The sequence below is a fragment of the Rhinolophus hipposideros genome (assembly GCF_964194185.1).
Source record: "Rhinolophus hipposideros genome assembly, chromosome: 24".
Classification (NCBI taxonomy): Eukaryota; Metazoa; Chordata; class Mammalia; order Chiroptera; family Rhinolophidae; genus Rhinolophus; species Rhinolophus hipposideros.
This window is the reverse complement of record NC_138070.1, coordinates 1043893-1062776: the sequence shown is the minus strand read 5'-3', so window position 1 is coordinate 1062776 and position 18884 is coordinate 1043893. Positions and strand designations below refer to the sequence as shown.

The window sequence follows — 18884 nt, the reverse complement described above, 5'->3', positions numbered from 1 at the left end:
ACCGGAAATAAAGGTCCAGGGGTGAGCAGAGCAGGCATCCTGAAGCTCACTGTGGCGAACCCAGCACGTATTTTACCCTCTTCTTTCTCACACGACTTTCGTCTTCTTGGAGGTGGAAACGGCCCGGCTGAAAAGCCACCTCTCCCAGCTCTAGTGCAGCTGGGTGGGCACCTGGCAGGTCTGACCAATGAGGTGGGAGCTGAAGTCAGCGAACGGCCTTCCCAAGGCAGCTTGTTACAGGGGGGATTTGCGTCACTCTCTTTTTCTTGCCCTTCCTCCATTCCCCCTCCTTCCTGCCTGGAATGCAGGCACACTGGCCGGCGCTCCAGCCGCCATCGTAAGAGCACGAAGACAAAGATGATTGTCATCAGATGACAGAGCCTCAAGCCAGGAGCCTGAGTCTCAACGATTCCGTGAAGCCACCACAGCTGGGACGCTCTGGATCTCCTCCAGCCAAATTGTTTACGCCCCAAAATTAGAAGCCTTTCCCTTGGTGTAGCGCTCTCTGACCTGCAGCTGAGCATAACCCTGACTGACACGCAGCCTCGTACCCCCGGGCCACAGGAGGCGAGAAGGCCCACTGTGCGCAGGCCGCCCCTGACAACCGCTGCTCAGACCGTCTCCCCAGGGCAAGGGCCCCTCCAGGAGAGGGAACAGCGCCACACCCAAGCCGAAACCTTGACCAGACGCTGACTCAGCTCTGTCCCCTTCATTCAAGCAGTTCCCACGTCCAGCCGGGTCCACCTTCCAGCAGCCCTCCAACCCACACGCGTCCTTCCGCCCCGATGCCCGTGTGGCTGCCCACAGCCTCCCCCGGGTTACACGGCTGGCCCGCTCAGTCTTTCTCCTCCAAACACACGCCCCCAAGTTCATGCTCCTAGAAGGCAGTGTCCCCTGGAAAACGGACATCTGAACGTGTCGTTCTCCTGAAAGGCTTCTCACTGCCTTGAGCACAGAACCCAGAGCCCTCGCTGTCGCTTGCCATCTGTCCCCGACCTCATCCGCAGCCTCACCGTGTCACCCTTCCCTTCCGGCCGTACTGGCCCCCTTACGGCCCCCCATGCTGGTCCCCCTGCCTGGAACTCTCTTTCCAACCTTCTCTCCATACCGAACGCCACTCAGCGTGTCGCTGCTTCGACACGCTTTCCTCATCGTGGAATCACTTATGATTCCCTGGTCTGGGACAGGCCCTGCCATCCTAACACTATGCAATTGTCATTGCTTGTCACATAGGAGACACCAAGTGACAATCAGGATGGTGGGGTGAGCTGCTGACGTGTGACGTGCAGAGTGCAGAGAAAAGGAAGCAGCCACGTGACCACGTCTCGTCTCGTGCTCGCTCTTGGTGCGGGTCCTGGCGTGGAGCACATGCTCAATGAGCTCTGACCAGATGGATGAAAAGAGAGCTCGGTGCCCGGGTTGGGAATGCTGCCCGGGCCAGCGCGAGGACCCAGCGGTGTCAGCACCGATCAGTGTCTGGCGCGTGGCACTCCCGGCACGAATGCAGCATCCGATGTCGTGGGCACAACGGCGGCCTTTCCGTGAGGCCTGGGACCCTCTTGGCACAGAAGTGGGGGCAGCTCTGTGTCCAGTCATTATCCTGGGTCCTCACTGGTGACGCAGCTGCTGCCGATCTAACCGGTCGCCGTGCCCTCGCCAGGCCTCCCTGACCTGCCTCGGACACTCATCCTTGGTTGACACTCTGCCCGGCAGGGCCCAGCTCAGGCTAAGAGGACCGTACGGCCTCGCCCCCCATACACAGGGTCAGTGCTGACGTCCCCTTCATGTCAGAATAGCCATGCATCGCGTCAGCTCACAGACCACGCTGAACGACGGGGCCCGCCCTCCGCCTTGTTACGTGCACGCTTAGAATGCACCGGAGAACAGAGCCGCAGCTGATGGAACCAGGAGCAAACCACTCAGGTCTGCTTCACGAGTGTCAGCTACAACGGAAGCTGCTGTCACTCCCCAGCAGGTACTTGTGCTGAGTCAGGAGCAGGGATGGGGCTGGGGGCCACCGTGGACTCGATAACGTAGAAAAGCAGGGAGAGGCTACTCCATGCATCCAGGAGCAGCAGGAGCGAGCTTGAATTCTGACTTTCTAGTTACAGCCTCCATGCGCTCTGTTCCTACTCTGGTTCCTGGGTGAGAGCTCGCTTCCTGGAAGCAACAGGCAAGTTCCCGTGGCTGAGCTGGTTTGAGGGGAGCCAGGGCTGGACCAGAGGACCCCCTGCTGCTGCCTGAGGGCCGTTCTGGGCTCCCGGGGGTTGTTACATATCCCGAGGGCAGCAGGTGCTTCCTCCGTGGTCACCGGTGGATAAACAGCTCTTACTGGGAAGCTGCACTCATTTGCTCCCCCAGTATGTACCGACTGCCCACCGCGTGCCAGGCAGGGGGTGTGGTGAGACAAAGCCCTGCCCACATTGTCACTGGCGAGGCAAAGAAGCCAGACAACTAATGAACACGACTCCAGAGAGTGACGCTTCTTCTACAGGAAGTCACCCAGGGGCAAGTGATGAGGGAGGGGTGCCCAGGGGTCGCAGAGGCCCTCTGGAGAAGTGGCGAATGCACTACATCCAACGAGGACGGGACTGGCCGTGGCAGGCCTACGGGAAGAGCTTCCCGGCTGGGGAGCAAGTGCAAAGGCCCTGGGGCACGACGTCACTTAGAGAACAAGGACAGATTCCGAGAATTGATGACGCAAAGCCCACAACACCATGCTGAGCCTTTCTCCTTGGTTTACAAATAGAACAAAGGGACACTGAAAAGGGCTGTGAGCTGAGTGTTGAGGGAAATTCTGAGCAGCCGTGAGAGTTATTTTCCTCAGGTGAAGGTCATCGTCACTGGCCTGGAGAGAGACTCGGGGGGAGAGGGTGGGGAGCCGCTCCTGGGCAGAGGAGCAGGAGCGAGCCGGTGGGTGAAGCAGCACCGGGCCGACAGCGAAAGGAGGGTGCAGACAGTGACACCAGTGTGACCGTGGGAAGGCTGGGTCTGAAGGACCCTGAGGGCGTAGCCAGCAGGTGGGCGCCCACCTGTGTGTGGGGAGCGAACAACGTGAGGCGTGGCCTCACCTCCCAGGAAAGAGTTTTCAGGGACCTACAAGAGCGGGGGTGTCACCAGAATACAAATAAACATCGGACAGCCCTAAAACACAGATTCAACCTTCTGTGGGATTTCAAAAGAAGGGGAAGGAGACAATGGCTGCTGGAAACCACGGTCCAGCTGCCAGAGGAACAACCGAGCTGGACCCAGGCAGAGAAGAAGGCGCCAGAACAGTCACTCGAGCAGGTGGAGAGGCGTCTCCAGCCCTGAGCCCGACACACTCTTTCATTGGGCCACTTGGGGATGCTGCGTGGCGTTTCAAAGACACAGGACAACCAGGCAGGCATTGTGGTTTGAAGAATAAACGCGTGGGACCTTCCCCTTCACGCGTCACACATCTAACTGCTCGTGTTACTTTCAGCCATCGTAGTTGGTTCAGCTGCCACTACAAAGCCCCCCAGGCCCGCAGCTGAAATGGCAGAGATGGGTTTCCCACATTCTGAAGCCGGAAGTCCAGACAAAGGTGGCAGCAGGGGGGTGTCTCCTAGGCCTCTGCCCTGGGCTTGCAGGCACCGTCTTCTCCCCGTGTCCTCGTGCCTGGGCTCCCACATCGCTGGTCTCTGTGCCCAGATCTCCTCTTATAAGGACACCAGGCGTATGGGATCAGGGCCCACCCTAGTGACATCACCGAACCTCCACCACCTCTTCAAAGACCCATCTCCAAATACAGTCACATCCTGAGGTCTTAGGAGTGAGGAATTCAACATAGGAATTCTGGGGACACAACTCAGGCCATCACACACCCCTTAAAGGAACAAAGAAGGGGAAGACTAGCTAAGAAGTCGTTAGCTCACTGTGGGGGGTGGAGAAGAGTCCCAGGGGTCACTGAAGGGCGCACTTCACATCGGGCTGCTGCTAGGACGGGCCCTGCCTGCCGTCGTGCGCTGGCGCTCGGCTCAGTGAGCCGCTCATCACAGTTCCGGGGTTTCTGAAGCGGTGCCAGGTCAGCTTATTCTAATCCCTTCAGGCACCGAAACCCAAAGCGTTCGTATTTGATGGGCAGCGACAGAATTTGTTTTTCTTCCTGATTTTTTTCTTCCAAATCGTGGTATGTCTTTTAATAATGGATCCTTGAGCTCAGTGGGCAGAACTAGTGACAACTGACCTAAAATCAAAGAAGTGGGGGGACAGATTGCTGCACCACGCCCCTGCCCCGCCCATGACCTCTCCAACCTGAGGCACCTCTGCCCCGCACACAGCCCTCGGCCCTGCTAAGCGCGCATACGACCTTCACATGTACTGGAAGGGGGTCAGGAGCATCGCAAGCAAAGGCCCCCCAATAACATAGCACAGAAGAGGTCCCGTGACAACACCGTCCCGGGTCCCAGCTGATTTCAGCCAATCATCCAGTACAAGAAATTCCCATGGCTCCCAGTTCACAGAACAACCGCTCCTCGTAAGACTGAGATGGTTGACTGTGGGCAGTACAGTGGAAAGGAAACTCCCATCTACAGCTGAACCCGTCGCAATGGTTTTGGGTAAATTCCAAAATCGCCGCCACCACAACCAGCAATGAAATACTTGCGTACGTGGTCAGGGAGTTGGAGAGAAAATAGGTAGGAATGGGGGGTGGCGGGGAATGTGTGCCCTTCCTGTCCCTCCTGGAAGTCCAAGAGCCTCTCTTGGGCTGTCGGCCTCTCCAGGGAGAACCCTGCGTATCGGTTAAGAGAGAGAAGGCTCTGGACTCAGACAATCTGGAACGGAACTCGGTCTTCCCGCTACCAACCATGGGCCTTTGGACAAGTTAATTTCTTGGTGACTCTATTTTCTCCCACAAAAATCCAGAGTTGACGTGGTTGTGTGGAAGTTCAGTGGAATAAAGAATGCAGAGCCTGGGAGAGGACCCGGCCACGTGTGGACCTGGCCCCCTGATTGTCTACTTCTCCTTTTGTCCTAGCCGGTCAATGCGACTGTGAGTCCGTCACTCACTCATTTCAGGAGCATGTACATGAGACGCCCGGAGACGCTCATTACGACAGGATCTTCCCAGCAAGGCTGGCAGGTCGCTGGTCACCGCCTGCCTAGAAGCCGAGTAGAACGGCTGCAGGGGTGGCCCGCTAACCGGGAACAGGCGCTCGCCACTTGTTCCCCCTCGTTGTCTGCCCTTTGCAGCCACCACTACTGGTCATGCAGGGCCCCTCACCGCTCAGGGTGTCCCAGGTCCCCTTCACTTACACACAGGCTGCCCAGGTATCTAATAAGAAAATTATCACCCAACATCTGTGTTTGAAACATACACTTAGGATTCAGGCAGGAACGGTGTTTTTCAATGATCCATGTCTTTTTAAAGCAGGGAGCAAACATTCCTTTTGCCACCCACCATCCTCTTCCCCAGCCACCCCACCCCCGTTGGTCCCTGTGGCTTGGGAGCAGGACTGTCCCCTGTGGCCGGCCAGCCTGGCGCTGGGCCTGGTGCTGGGTCAGGCCCCAGGAGATTGTGAAGCATTAGCGCTCACGTGCCCCTGATTAGCTTTCTACAAGCAAGCTGGCTCTGCCAGGGGTGGGGAGGGGCATTGTTATTTCACATTTTGAGTAAGATTTGGCAACTTTAACATGTGGAGTATTTGGGGGATTTGTGTGTGGTTGTTTTGAAATGGAGGTTCCTAGGAGAGAAGAAAGAAAAATATCAACCATGATTGAACAGCCTGGGAAATGCAGAGAGGGAGGGAGGGTACGACATAGGAGCAAGGAGGGAAATCGTGGCCCAGACCCCACAGCTGATGAGCAGGCAGGCGTCCCTCGGTGCACAGATGGAGAAGCAACCCATCACCTTTGTGGGGTTTGCAGGAACAGTGGGAAGTCCTCCTCAATACCGCCCTCTCCAATGAGCCCGAAATGCCCACTGCTCCCTCCTGGAGGTACCCTGCACCAGGACCCGGGCTGGGAGGGAGGAGGCAGAGGGGAGGGAAACCGCTGCTTTGGCCAAAAGAAAGCTGCTGCTGACTCCTGGTCACTGCCAAGCCCCCTCTACCCAGGCTTTCAGAAACAGGAGCTCCCAGCCTCTCGTTTGAAAAATAAACAAATGTACCACAAATGGCAGCTTTTAAACCCAGCCATCAGCGTCTGTCCTGTGGAGCGTCCATTTCCTGAGGAGCCTTCTAAAAGAGCTCCAGGGGATTCTGCCTCCCACCCTGGGCTCTGTGGACCAACTTTCCCTGAGAGCCACTGCCCTTCCAGAGTGTTTACATTACAAGCCGCTCCTGTGTGTGCAGCTGGGGGACGGCTAAGACTCCCAGCCTCCAGGGAGGGCCGCCTGGTTCAAATCCCTGGTTTGCCACCCCCTGCTGTGTGCTCTCAGGCTAATTCCTTCACCTCTCTGTGTCTCAGGGCCTGTGCCTACACATCAGTGACAGTAGGGGTTTCCTGTAGCTGCTGTAACAACTTCCAGCAAAACTGAGTGGCTCAGAACAACAGAAACTCACTGTTTCACAGATCTGGCTGCCAAACCTGAAACTGATATGTCCAGGGCCCTAGGGGGGAACCCTTCCTCTTCTTCCAGCTTCTGGGGGAGCCAGGAGGTCCCCGGCTCGTGGACCATCACTGCAGCCTCCGCCTCATGGCCATGTGGCCTCCTCCTCCCCGGTGGGTCTGTGTCACAGGCCCTCTGGCTCGCTCTTGTACACCTGGGACTGCATTAGCGGCCCACCAGCACCATCTCGGTCAGACAAGGCCACCTCGTAAGACCCGTCCCTTAACCCTACCTTTCACCATCCAGGTCATAGTCATGCTTTTGTCACACGAGGTTAACAGTCACAGTGCCAGGGGTGGGGGCCACACACAGCCCACTACAGCCTCCTGAGGGGCTGCTGGGAAGAGTCAATGGCCTACTGTCTGCAAAGTGTTCACCCGGGGCAGGACCAGAGCCGAGCTGACACTGGCGTTGGCTGGTACAGTGTGTTGTTATTGTTGGTATTCGGGTGCCATTAAATAACATTAACGCCGAGTGAGAAATTACTGCTTTCCGCCCTCTTCCACGAGTCCTCCAGGAGGAGGCTTAACGGGTGCTGGAGTGTCCTCACACGTCCCAGTGCCCACTGACCACCCCTATCAGAAGGGGCGGACCTCACCCCAGCCCAGGCAGGCGCAGTGGGCGCTGGGAATGGTTAGACTCCTCTTATCGTCATCGTCTGCATTTTTAGGCTGACTTCATCTGAGAGCATACAAAGATTTCCTTTATGGTAATCACATAACATTTCATTTGTTTATTTTTAGCCTACATAAATGTCTTTAAAAAGGAAAATGAGCTCATTGAGAAAAAGATATTAAGTCAGTAATAGCACGGTTGCCGACGACAAGGGCAAAAAGAAATGACGACACTGGCATTACAGAGGAAAGGGAGAGACCATCCAACCAGCTCAAGAGATGAGCAAGTGAGGTGAATGCCGGAGCACACTCCACACACTACACACACACACACACACACACACACACACACACGGGAACACAGGAGGAGATGGTGCCCGCGGAACCCAAGTTTGGGAAACGCTGCTGTGACATTAGCACCCCCACTTTGGAGGCGTGGAGACCAAGTCTAGAGACATGAAGTTCCCCGCCTGAGCCCCGTGGCCCATCAATACAAAATGGAGACCAGAACGCCCGGCTTCTGGGGCAGCCACCCTGTGCTCTCCAGAGCCGGTTACTTCTGGGGAGCAGGGGGCTCCGTGCCCCCATGTGTGATTTCCGTGATTGTGGCCACAGAATCAAGCTGGGGTGGGGCCTGGAATAGCCGGCCCTGCACCCACCGTGTCACTATCCCCCCGTCACTGGGGCACCCCTGGCTGACGACAAATCCACGGTGGCCTTAACTGTGCTGGCTGCTGTGTCTGTGCCGGGTACCGGCCGTGCTTCTCCTCCCCACTCTGCCTGGAGCTCGCCGTGCAGCCCGGGAGGAGCCAGAGGCCCAGGGTCACCAGCCTGCAGAAGCCCTGTCCTCCCAGACAGCAGGGCACGGCTGCTGGCCACACGCGCTGCAGGAGGCCGCGTGGTCTAAGCTGAGACAAAGGGAGGCCTGAGCCAGTCTCATTGGAGCTTCTCAACCAGCGCAGGGTCACATGACTCGCACTGCCACTCGTGCACACGTCTCCCTCCCACACATTTTAGGCAGCTCTGCTCACAGACAAGAACCACCACTGCAGAGGTGCCTATAAAACCTCTGGGCTGCAGTGCCCAGGAGATGAGAGTCAGAGCAAACCGCAGGACCAGTGCCATGGGCGCCTTCGCTAACGGCTGGGGACAGTCGGACGCTAAGCCTGACTCTAACCTGAGCTAAGCCCGGGGCTTTGAAGGAGCCACCACCCAGGTCAACGCAGTGGCCAGCATGTAATAAAGAAGCCACTCGTGAGCCAAGCCACAGCTCCACGAGGCTGTTTCTGCAAATGACCTGCCACAGGACGTAACCCGGCTGCTTGAATATTCCAGTCACTGGGAGCAGGGAGAAGGTGACATTTTACTGCTGTGAGCATGAGGGCACTGATGCTGATGGCGGAGTGAGCAGTGGGGTCAGCCGGTGGAGCAGAAGCAGAGCGTGCAGAGAACAGCCCCAGCAGCTCAGGGACACGGAAGGTCTCCACTCACACAGTCCATGGGATCGTGTCCCGCTGGGGACTGCTACCACCCTACTAGCTGCATTGCCATCTCAATGACTGGTCTGTTTGGAGTCCAAGGATAACAGCGGTCGTAACAATCGTTAGCATGCACTGAGCCCTCAGGATCTGCCAGGGCCTGCTCGGGATGGTTCCTGTCCTGTACTTGTCACAATGTCCCATCTGCAGCTTTCCCATCTGAGTGACCGTAACAGGGAGTTAATATTATCTGAGTGCTTACTACACACTGGGCGCTTTTCATATATTCACTCATTCCATAACAATCCTTTGAGGAGAGAGACCAGTTCTCCCATTTTACAGATGAGGAAACAGAGGCCCAGAGAGGTTAGAAAATGCAACTGCGGTTACACAGCTAGGAGATTACAGAGCCAAGATCAGAACCAGCCAGTTTAGCTCAAGACTGTGCTCTGTAACCACAGCCAACGCCACCTGGGAGGCCATTCCAGACAAAGCGGCTCACGGAACAAACTTCTCTCACGGCTCCTGGAGGGGAGAAGTACATGGACAGGCTAGCGTACTCCTCTGGCTGTGTGGCGTGACGGCAGGGGCGTGAGCTCTGTCCAAAGAGGCTCAGTGCATCCTGGCTGCAGCGTTCACTGGACCATGACCTTGGGCAGGTGACTTCCCTCCCTGGGTCTCAGTCCCCTCCCCTGCAAGACATGGAGAATGACTGTGCCCGCCTTAGAGGACCGTTCTGACGATGAAATGAGGTGACCGATATGACACCTGGATGTAGGGACGGCTCGATAATCATTCGCTGTGGTGAGAACTGCTATTATGATGGGCTCCAGGCAGAGTAACCACCACAATTACCGAGGAATTATCCAGAACGCAGCAAAGGCCCCAGTGAGGCAGGACGGTGCCGACACGCTCACGCAGAACTTCCACACCTCAGACACCCAGGGGAGGGCACCTGTGGGTCAGTCCTGCTCAGGCTCGACTTGGCCTGTGCTGCCTGAGCTGCCCCCCCCCCAGCTGCCCCCGCTCACATTCCTTCTCCCCCGCGGAACAGAAATTCACTGTGTGAAACCCGGAGCAACCAAGAAAATGCCAAGCAACCAAATTTATTCTCAAGTGACAAGGTTAACTTGTCTGCTCTTGCGGAAAGCAGAGGCTACAACAAGTTGCGCTGGCGACAGTAAGGCAGTCTCGGGGCCACAGACCCGGTGGGGTCACACGCCACCCACACACATGCACTCGCCTGGCTCACACCTCCTGCCCCGTCCGCACACCTAGCAGAGCCTGGTCCTCCAGGGGAGCATTGGGGAAGCAGATAGACACCTAGGCCTGAAGGATTCATGCGCCCTGCAAATCGTGAGCTCCTCAAGGAAAGCCGTAAGCACAGGGGGACAAAGGGAGTCGGCCCCTACCATCTGGGACAGAGGAAGGACAGGTTTCCTGCAAGTGGGGACACACTGCACAGAGAACGAGGGAACAGAACAGATCCTGGAGCCCAGCGCGGCCACCGTCCCCGGGAGCCCAGCGCGGCCACCGTCCCCGGGAGCCCAGAGCGGCCACCGTCCCTGGGAGCCCTTGAAAAGCACCTGCTTTCAGGGCACATGCAGGCTCTTACAGCAGGTGCTCTGGGATGTGGCGCGGGCAGCAGTGTTTCTAAAACACATGTATTGAGATGCGATTCATGTATCTTCCGTTCATCCAGTGAATGGTTTTTGTATGTTCCCAGCACATCAACTTCAAAACACTCTTCGCTCAGAAAGAACCCTGCACCCTCTGGCCAGGGGGCCGCGAGCCCCCCCCGCCCGCCCAGTGTTCTGCCGTCTCTCTCCGTGGACTCGCCCACTCCGGTCATTTCCTATAAGGGAAACCACACACTGCACGGCCGCTGTGTTGCTTCTCTCGCTGACACCGTGTCTCCGGGTCCAGCCCCAGCATTGGATGTACCGGAAGGCCGTTCCTTTTCAGGGCTGAGTGGCACTCCGTCGTGCGGATGGACCACACTTTGCTTCTCCATAGGCATCAGTTCTTTTAAAAGACCTGAGAACCAGCACTGGAAACAGACATGTACCCCTGCATGTGGTCTCTCCTCCCCCGACCCCCAGCATTTCTTCTTCCCAGACGCAGTCGAGCTGCACCCTATATTTGTTCCCTCTTGTTCCCGTCACATCCCAATCTGACCTCTTCTCGCTGTGGCCACGGCCGCGCCCTTGGCCTGAGCTGAGACCCCCCCCAGCTCAGCCCCTCCGGCCCCCTGGGAACACTGCCCGAGGGTCTCCTCTCCGGCCTGGCAGGTCAGGCTGCTCCCCTTGGCACCTTGTTTGCTTTTATTGTCACCCAGAACAGATGTGAGTCCCACTGGGCACTGCAGGCTCTGCTCGGCCGCCTCCACCTTTGTCACCCACAGTGGGTGCTCCGGGTCTGAGCTGGGCCGACCAGCTGGGATCTGGCCCATCGCTCCCCAGCTGTGCGTTCTTGGAAGGTGCACTCCACCTCTTGGCGCCAACTGCCTCGTCTGTCAAATGGGTCCCAGGAGCAGCAGTGCTTGTCTCGCAGCCTCAGGGGTGTGCAGGTCAGAGGGACAGCACCGGTGATGCCCAGCCACCAGCAGACCGCACTGCGGCCTCTGCGGCTTCAAGAGCTGTTTACGCAGGTTCCCTTATTTAATTCTCAGCCTCAAACGTGGTCCCAAACTGGACAGAAGGAACAGCACCCACGGCTGGCGGCTGGGGCACTGCCCAGAGCCTGGGGGCCACAGATGCCCCCAGCCCATCCTGGAGTGTGTCACGTCAGCCACTTACTGGGCACTGGGGACCTGCCCACGAACAAATTCAAGTAGTTCCAACAGATCTGGGGGGCTGTTTGGATAGGGGTGGGCCAGGAGAAGTCCAGGGGGATGAGGGTGGCCCTGCTCATGCTCAGAGCAGGGGGAGGTTTTACAGGGAAAATGAGTCGGCCGTCACCGTGTCGTAACCTAACTCTATGGCTAACTGAGACTCGGTGCCGTGGGAAACCTGCTGTAAAACCCAGCCTGCGTCCCTCCAACAGCCAACCCCGTGTGTTACCCAGAAAAACAATAGGTTGGAGCGGGTAGCCCTCCATTACGTGTAGGAACGGGAAAAATGCAAACAGATGAAATGGCCATGTGGGATCAGTAAACCGGGGGTCAGCCTTGTTTAAATATCATGTAGCCACTCCAGAGGACGTCTTTGCCATTTCCCATGCCATGGAAAAATGCCAATGTTATCATGTAAAGTTGTTTTTAAAAACACACAATTCAAAAGCGTTCACTACATAACAATTCCTCATGGAGAAAAATCTGAGAAAAAAATGCCCATATTAACAATGGTTGTGTCTGGGTGATGGGATTAGGAGTAATAATGTATTTTCTTCTTTCCGTTTTTGTGATACTCGATCTAACTTTCCCACCATGAACAGTCATTACTTTGATAATAAACACTAAAAGCTGCCATCTAATAAAAAACAACAGATTAGAGACGCAGAAGGCACGCTGGGGCTGGGCGGGGCTGTCTGTGAGCTGGGGTGTCAGCCAAGGAGCCCCCTCATGTTCCCCAAGCCCAGGGACGGAGGCCAGGGGCTCAGCTCCAAGCTCCTCAGCGTCCCAATGCGCACAGCAGCCCCACCGCCCAGGCAGCCAGCCCAGCGAGAGCCTTGGGCCCCAGAAACAGCTCTGCAGAGGAACGAGCTCCTCAAAGAGCCGAGTCGGAACTTCATATCCTGACGCTGGTGGCTTCCCTGGGGACACAAGGGCAAGCAGACCTGTTGCCACATTTCCTCTGCACAACTGGATCTGAGTGGTGGGGAGAGTTTCTCGGGCTGAGAAGCAGTGGGTCAATGGTAACCATGAACGATACCCTGGCAGAAACCCTCTCCTCAGACCGGCTGCAGGGGCCACTTCTAAATATTGTCATCACGGAGTGCGTGCTGGGTTTGACACCAAGCAAGCCCCTCGGAGGGCATCTTAGCAAAGTCCCAGGCCAGCTCTGCTAGGTGGGCACACGTCCAGGTCCCACTCAGAAGGCCTCTATTCCAAAAGCAGGACAATGAGGTTTTCTCCAGGTGGCACTGCCTGGGCGTAGGGAGGACGGTGGGGCAGGGAGAAGGGAAATGGGGGCCTGTGCACGTCAGACAGAGGGACCCCCACACCCAACTGCCTAGGATGGAGCTGACAAATGGCACCCACGCACTGCTGTCCAGACGCCCCTCGGAGCTCACGCCTGACGCTGAGGGTGCACGGGTGAAGGGTTGGGGACTCCAGCTCCTCGTCACCCACACATCCCATCAGCACCTCCTGCACAGCAGTCGACGAGAATTGAAACATAAGAGCGACTTCTTTCCTTCAAACACTCAGGGCCTTCGCACTCATGGCTGCACAGCCGGCCCTTACTCATCATTCATGGCTCAGCTTCAATGCCGCCTCCTCCATGCAGCCTTCAGGGTCACCTACTCACAGTCTCTCACATCAGGCTGTCGTGATCCTCTGCATGGCACTCCCTCCGTTTGCTCGCCTCTTGTGTTATGTAGTCACCTGCTTGCTGTCTAACACACACACACACACACACACACACACACACAATCCCAGGAAAGCAGGGACCTCATCTATCTTGATTGCAGTTCTCTGCCTAGCACCTAAAATGCTACTTAGTATTTCGTGAGTGTTCAGATGCTTGTTGAATGAATAAGTGAACACACTGCCTTCATCGCTGAGTACACAGAAATAAATAAGTCACAACCGCTGCCTCCCAGGAGCTGAATCCTGGGAGGACTGACACAGTAACAGATAATTGTGTGAGAAATGTTTCCTTCTTCAAGGCATCTCAGTGGGTCTTGGTGACTGAGAACACAGCTTCCGAAATCCAGGGGTTAATTTGAAACTCTTTGCTGATGTGAGACTGGGCCAAACGCAGCCCCCCCCTGATTCACAAGATGGCCCATTACCCAGGGCCCTGACACACAGGCAGGGAGGTCTCACATGCCTCCCTCTCGCCACCTCTGAAGACACGCAACCCCGTCCCCTGGAGCTGGAGACCCGCCCTTCTCCACACTGCCTCCGCTCAGCTGCTGGTTTGGAACCGCAGGCTCCGGCAACCCCGTCTCTCAACCGTCTTCAGGGAGAAAGGGAGTGTGGCTCTCCAGGGACAGGAGGATCTCACAAACATTAGAAAGTCGGATGTGCTCCGTGGTGGTGAGGGCGTGGGGAAAGGGGTGCCCCTGGAAGACCTTGCTCAGCTGCCGCACACGCGCCCCTAGACCCAGCGATCCACTTCTGAGGTGCACCCGGAGCGAGTCTCACAGAGGACCACAAGCGACTCGCGCAAAGACGTCTGTCGCAGCACCGTTTGTGTCGCCAGCCTCGGGCCCTCACTGGGGAACGGGCAGGCGCCCCGTGGTCCATGAACATGGCGGAATATTATACCGCAGTTAGAAGTAACGAACCAGAAGTGCACGCGGGGGCAAGACGGGTTGTAAAGCACGGGCCGTGTGAGAAAAGACGGCATCAGAACAAGGTCTAGAGAAGAATGGGGTTCGTGGTCATCAGAACACCGACCTACATAACAGCACTAACATCTTACCTACACTGAACTTCAAGGTTCCACAGCAAACATGTTGAAGGGGTTGCCCATGATGGAGAAAGGACAGGGCGTGGGGGGCGGGACAGAAGGGGAGGTACAGAAAGAGAGGCCACAGGAAAGGGAGAGAGAAAGGAAGAGAGGGAAGGGAAGGGGAGAGAAAGGAAAGGTGGGACCAGTCATGACAGCAGGCAGGGACAGGAATGTGCTCAATACCGCCCCCCAGCCACCCCGGCACCAGGAACAAGAGTGGCAGCAGCTCCCAGCAGGCAGCCCAGACAAGCCCTGGAGCAGATAGCTTTTCAAATGGATGGAAGCTGAAAACAGAGCTGGGGGAGCACGGGTCACGGAATAAAACAATCTAATCCAAAAGGAACCAGAGAAATCAAAGACAGAACTTTCTAGAAGTCGGTATCGGCCACTCCGTTTCATCTGTAACAGACCAGGACAGCCAGGCCAGTCCCTCACGGGGCTCTCAGACCCACACAGACCCCAACCCTCCAGCAGACGTGGGAAATGCCGGCCTCCTGGGGAACATGCTGGAGGTGGCTCCTGGCACAGGGAGGGGTGAGCGTTCAGGAGACTGACCCAGCTGAGAGGCCAGCGCTGTTTTCATCACACTTCACGTATGACCCTCAACCAGCGACTGAGGGGACAGAGGGCGCCTCCCAGAGACACTTCAGAGCCTTGTGGTCCTGCGCTCGCCCAGAGGTTCTCACAGTGGGTCCCTGGGTAGCAGCATCAGCACCTCTGGGAGCTGCGAAATGCGAGCTCTGGGCGCCCCAGACAGACCTGCTCCGTCAGAGACCGTGTTTCCCGCCAGGGACTCGGGTGCCCGCTAACATTTGAGAACCCTGCTCCAATGGAAACTTCAACCTTTATTCCAAACATTCAGAGGAGGGAATGGGAGTGAACAGAGCCTCTGGGCTCTGGCTCTGCTCGTACCCATTGCCACAGGCTGTCCTCTCCCAGCTGCCAGCCACGCATGTAGCACAGCAAGTGACACTGGAAACCACCGTGCAGGAGCCACTGGCTTGGGTCGCTCGCTGTCCTTGTTTCTGAATTGCTAGTTCTCAGCCCAGTATGCACACGGCCTCACTTGGGGAAGGTTTTCCACGCCCACCCCCAAAGGTCTTCACAGACACGCTCTGGGGTGAGCCGAACACAGACGCCTGTCGCTGCGGGAGGGGCCAGCCCCTCAAGTTCAAACACCTCCTGGGTTGATGACAATGCCAGCCTTCCATTCCCTGACCCAGTTTGCCATCTTCTCAGAAGGGGAGGGTGGTAATATCAGCTGCCAGCCACTTCTCCAAATAACCTCAAAACGCGCTGCTCTCTGCCCTGGGTACAGTGCCATATGGCCGTCTGTGCAGCCTTGGGCCCGGGGCACAGCCCGGTCACCCCACACCGCAGATGGGCCCCCGCCCACCTTCCTCCCACACGAGCCCCACACTGAAGCCATGAGCCCAGACTGAGCCAGGATCGTAACAACCATCCCACCTGGAGGCTCGGAACTCACGTCCCAGGAGCCCACACAACACTCTGAGATACGAAACCCCAAATACCAGGTGCCAGGACCAGGACAGAAACCAATTCCAGGAGATTCCAGCAGAGCCAAGAGAAAGCAGAGGGGCCGCTGTCTAGGGAGGGGGGCGGGTATTTCCCAGAGGACCCCAGGCTGCTCCCCGTGCAGAAGACGGGAGCCTGAAGAGCTTCCCCTCTGTTGGTGCCCGGTCACTCCTAGTTCAGAAACTGGACACAGAGGAGGGGTGCCCCACGCCCCCCACCAGACACAGTCTCACAGGCCTCCACAGCCTCCCTCTTCCCACCTAACCTTCCATTTTCAGAGTGAGCTCACGCTCCCATCTGGGCCATTTATCTTCCCTTGATGAGGTGGGGTCTCTCAAGTGAAAGGAGACCATGCAGGGAAATGCCAGCTTAGACCTGGTACTCTCCCTCTCCTTCCCCCAAACCCCCACCCTCTGAACTCACCCAACATCCGTAGACCCTGCGACCGCCCAGCCCTCAGCCTGAAACTGGTGGGGAAAGCCAGCGTGGGCTCCCTGGGGTAGGAACAACCTGCTCCACAGAGGCCTCAGCTTCAGGAGAACCAGCCACACCCTCGCCCCACCCTGCCTCCCCCAAAGCCAACTTCCCTGGGGGCAGGTGGTCCTGTAAGCACCTCTTGTCCAGGTGCAAATACAGCTTGCAGGGGAGAGTCTGCCGGGCAAATAGCCTGCTGCGTGTACACAGGCACACACGCACACACGCACGCACACGCACGCACACACATTCTGCCGGGAACATCTGTTTTGACAAACAAATTATTCAAGTCAGCCTAGGGGACATGAATTGACAAATTCTTTACGTGCTGGCTCTGCGCTCAGTGCATCGAGCATCTGAGCCCAGGGAGCTGTGGACGAACAGCCAACTCTTGGATTGGGGGGCACATTCCCTCCCCCACTCCAGCCCCACCCCACAGGAAGACCCCTTCCAGAGCCCGAGAGGCTTAGACTGAGACAATCAGACATCACATCATGGGCTCGGGAAGGCATTGGGGTGCGGCCAAACTTCGCCCAGAGGGGCATTTCTGCAAAGCTGGGGAGGGAGGGGAGAGGAAACCCCACCGTAGAGCCTCACAGTCAGCCTTGCCCTTCGGAAACGGGCCCATGGGGTCCACGGGACCCAGCAGCGCGGTCCAGCATCAGCGGGACCAAGGGCCTGGGGACCCCGCGGCCGGCTCGCCTGCACGAGGACCCGCAGCTGCGGCCCGCCGCCCGTTACCTGGATCCCTGCTGAAGGGCACCCTCAAACCGCTGGAAATAAACTTTGTCAGGGCAGTTTCCGGCCATGGCCCTGCGATCAACGCCGCTGCAGCCGGGGTGCGGAAAGGTGAGGGCGCGCAAGGCTATTTTTAGGAGAAAAAAACAATCTCAGCCTACCTTGGATGCAGCAGAGCCAAGGCTCGGGGACGCTGCCCGCGGAGACAACTGCAGTCTACTGTGTCAGATTACAAACTGGGGGCTGTGGGGAGGGCGGGAGCCGGAGGGGGGAGGGGGAGTCATCCTCCAGCAGCGGTTCGCAGAGCCTCTGAAACGTCAGTGTTTGAACACACACACACACACACACACACACACACACACACACACACACACAAGATGGCTTTCCCCTCACTGCCAGGTTCTTTGAGCTGTGGCCTGAAGCTGGGACCGAAATGGAGGAGGAGCAGCCTCAGCCCAGCAGGGCTCACGTGGCTGGCTCCCTCGGTGGGTAACTGCGCGCCATCTCCCCTGCCGGCAGCCGGTCTTGCAGCCCAGGAGGTAAAACCCGCCCTCTGCTCGCCCCTGCCCCGGAGCTATCTGCCCACCACTGCCAGGAATTACGTGATCGTGGAAAGACGCCAGCCGCGGGGTCTTTACCTCTGGGCAGCTCCCCGGTCCCCCAAGGTTCCAGAAGGAAGAGGAAATAGAACGTTGCGTCCCCCCCCCAGAAGTTCAGGCTGTGGCACAGACCCACCGGTACCTAGCAACGTGGGAGGAGATGGAGGGGACAGAGCCAGGTTCCGGGCCTGCACTTCACTCACACATACTTTCTTCCCCAGGATGGAAAGTGCATCGTGTAAAGATGCAGAGCAATCTAGCCCTTCCAAGGGGAAGCGCTGTGCCCAGCCCCACACACCGACTCCCACTGACCGCTGTCCAGGGACCCGCAGGGGCGGAAAGTCTGCACGCACTGGGGACCGCAGTGGCCTAAAACTCAGGGCCCAGTGGGCAGCTCCTTCCCGGGGCAGCTTCTCCGGCTGCAGCACAGGGGTCTCTGGGGTGGAGCAAAGGTTTTCCTACTCGAACTGGCCCTGTCGCTGTGACCATGGAGAGCCTGGAATGAGCCTGCAGGGTGGGGCTCCTCAGTCCCCCACCCCCACAGTCACGAGTCAGCACACTTTCACCAGCCAGAGTCTGTGCTCGGTTAGAGGTAGGCAGCCCACCACCCCATGGCTCCCATTTTCATTCTGCAGACAGAGCTATCAGCCCCTTCACGAGGATGGACGAGGGAGAGAGAGGAGCTGGCACAAGACCGTGGAGAGAATGGCCCTCAGAAAACACACTATGTTCACAGCAGCACCAGTGACCATGGCCACGGGCGGACACGGCCGGACAGGCCCAAGGTCCACAGACGGATGCCGGACGGACAAAGAAACCCACCACGCGTGGACTACTACTCAGCCATGCAAAGGAAAGAGACTGACACTCGCTGAAGACATGACTCCGAGTGACAGCCGCCGAAGGCTGCAGGACACAGGATTCCATTTGCGTGAAGCGTGCAGAGCAGGCAGACCCACAAAGGAAGGTGGGTTCGTGCTACAGATTCTGGGTCTGGGGGCGGGGTGGGAAGTGACCACTAATTCAGACAGGGTCTCCTTTTGGGCTGGGGGCATGTTTTGAAACTAGATAAAGGTACACAACATAAATAAATGTTCCTCAAGATTGTGAAGGCACCAAATGCCACGGAACTGTTCCTTTAAAATGGTTCATTGTGTTATGTGAACCTCACCACACACAAAAAGGAGAAGGAGAAGAAAAGGCCATGAGAACAGCCTCAGAACCCGCAGGCCCTGGGCCCAGCCTGCTCCGTG

The 18884-nt window shown here is 57.4% G+C and overlaps 1 protein-coding gene across 4 annotated transcripts in view; it reads right to left on the bottom strand.

The window, feature by feature from the left end:
• Positions 1-17796, bottom strand: part of RIMBP2 (RIMS binding protein 2) — a 144275-nt gene extending 126479 nt beyond the window's left edge. For 2 of the 4 annotated variants that reach the window (XM_081036375.1, XM_081036368.1), the window contains exon 1: positions 17194-17495. The gene's annotated coding sequence lies outside the window, so the exon portion shown is untranslated. Of the gene's footprint in view, positions 1-16243; positions 16379-17193; positions 17496-17670 lie in introns of those variants that run through there. The other 2 variants (XM_081036378.1, XM_081036376.1) reach the window with 2 other exon arrangements.
• Positions 17797-18884: the final 1088 nt, after the last annotated feature.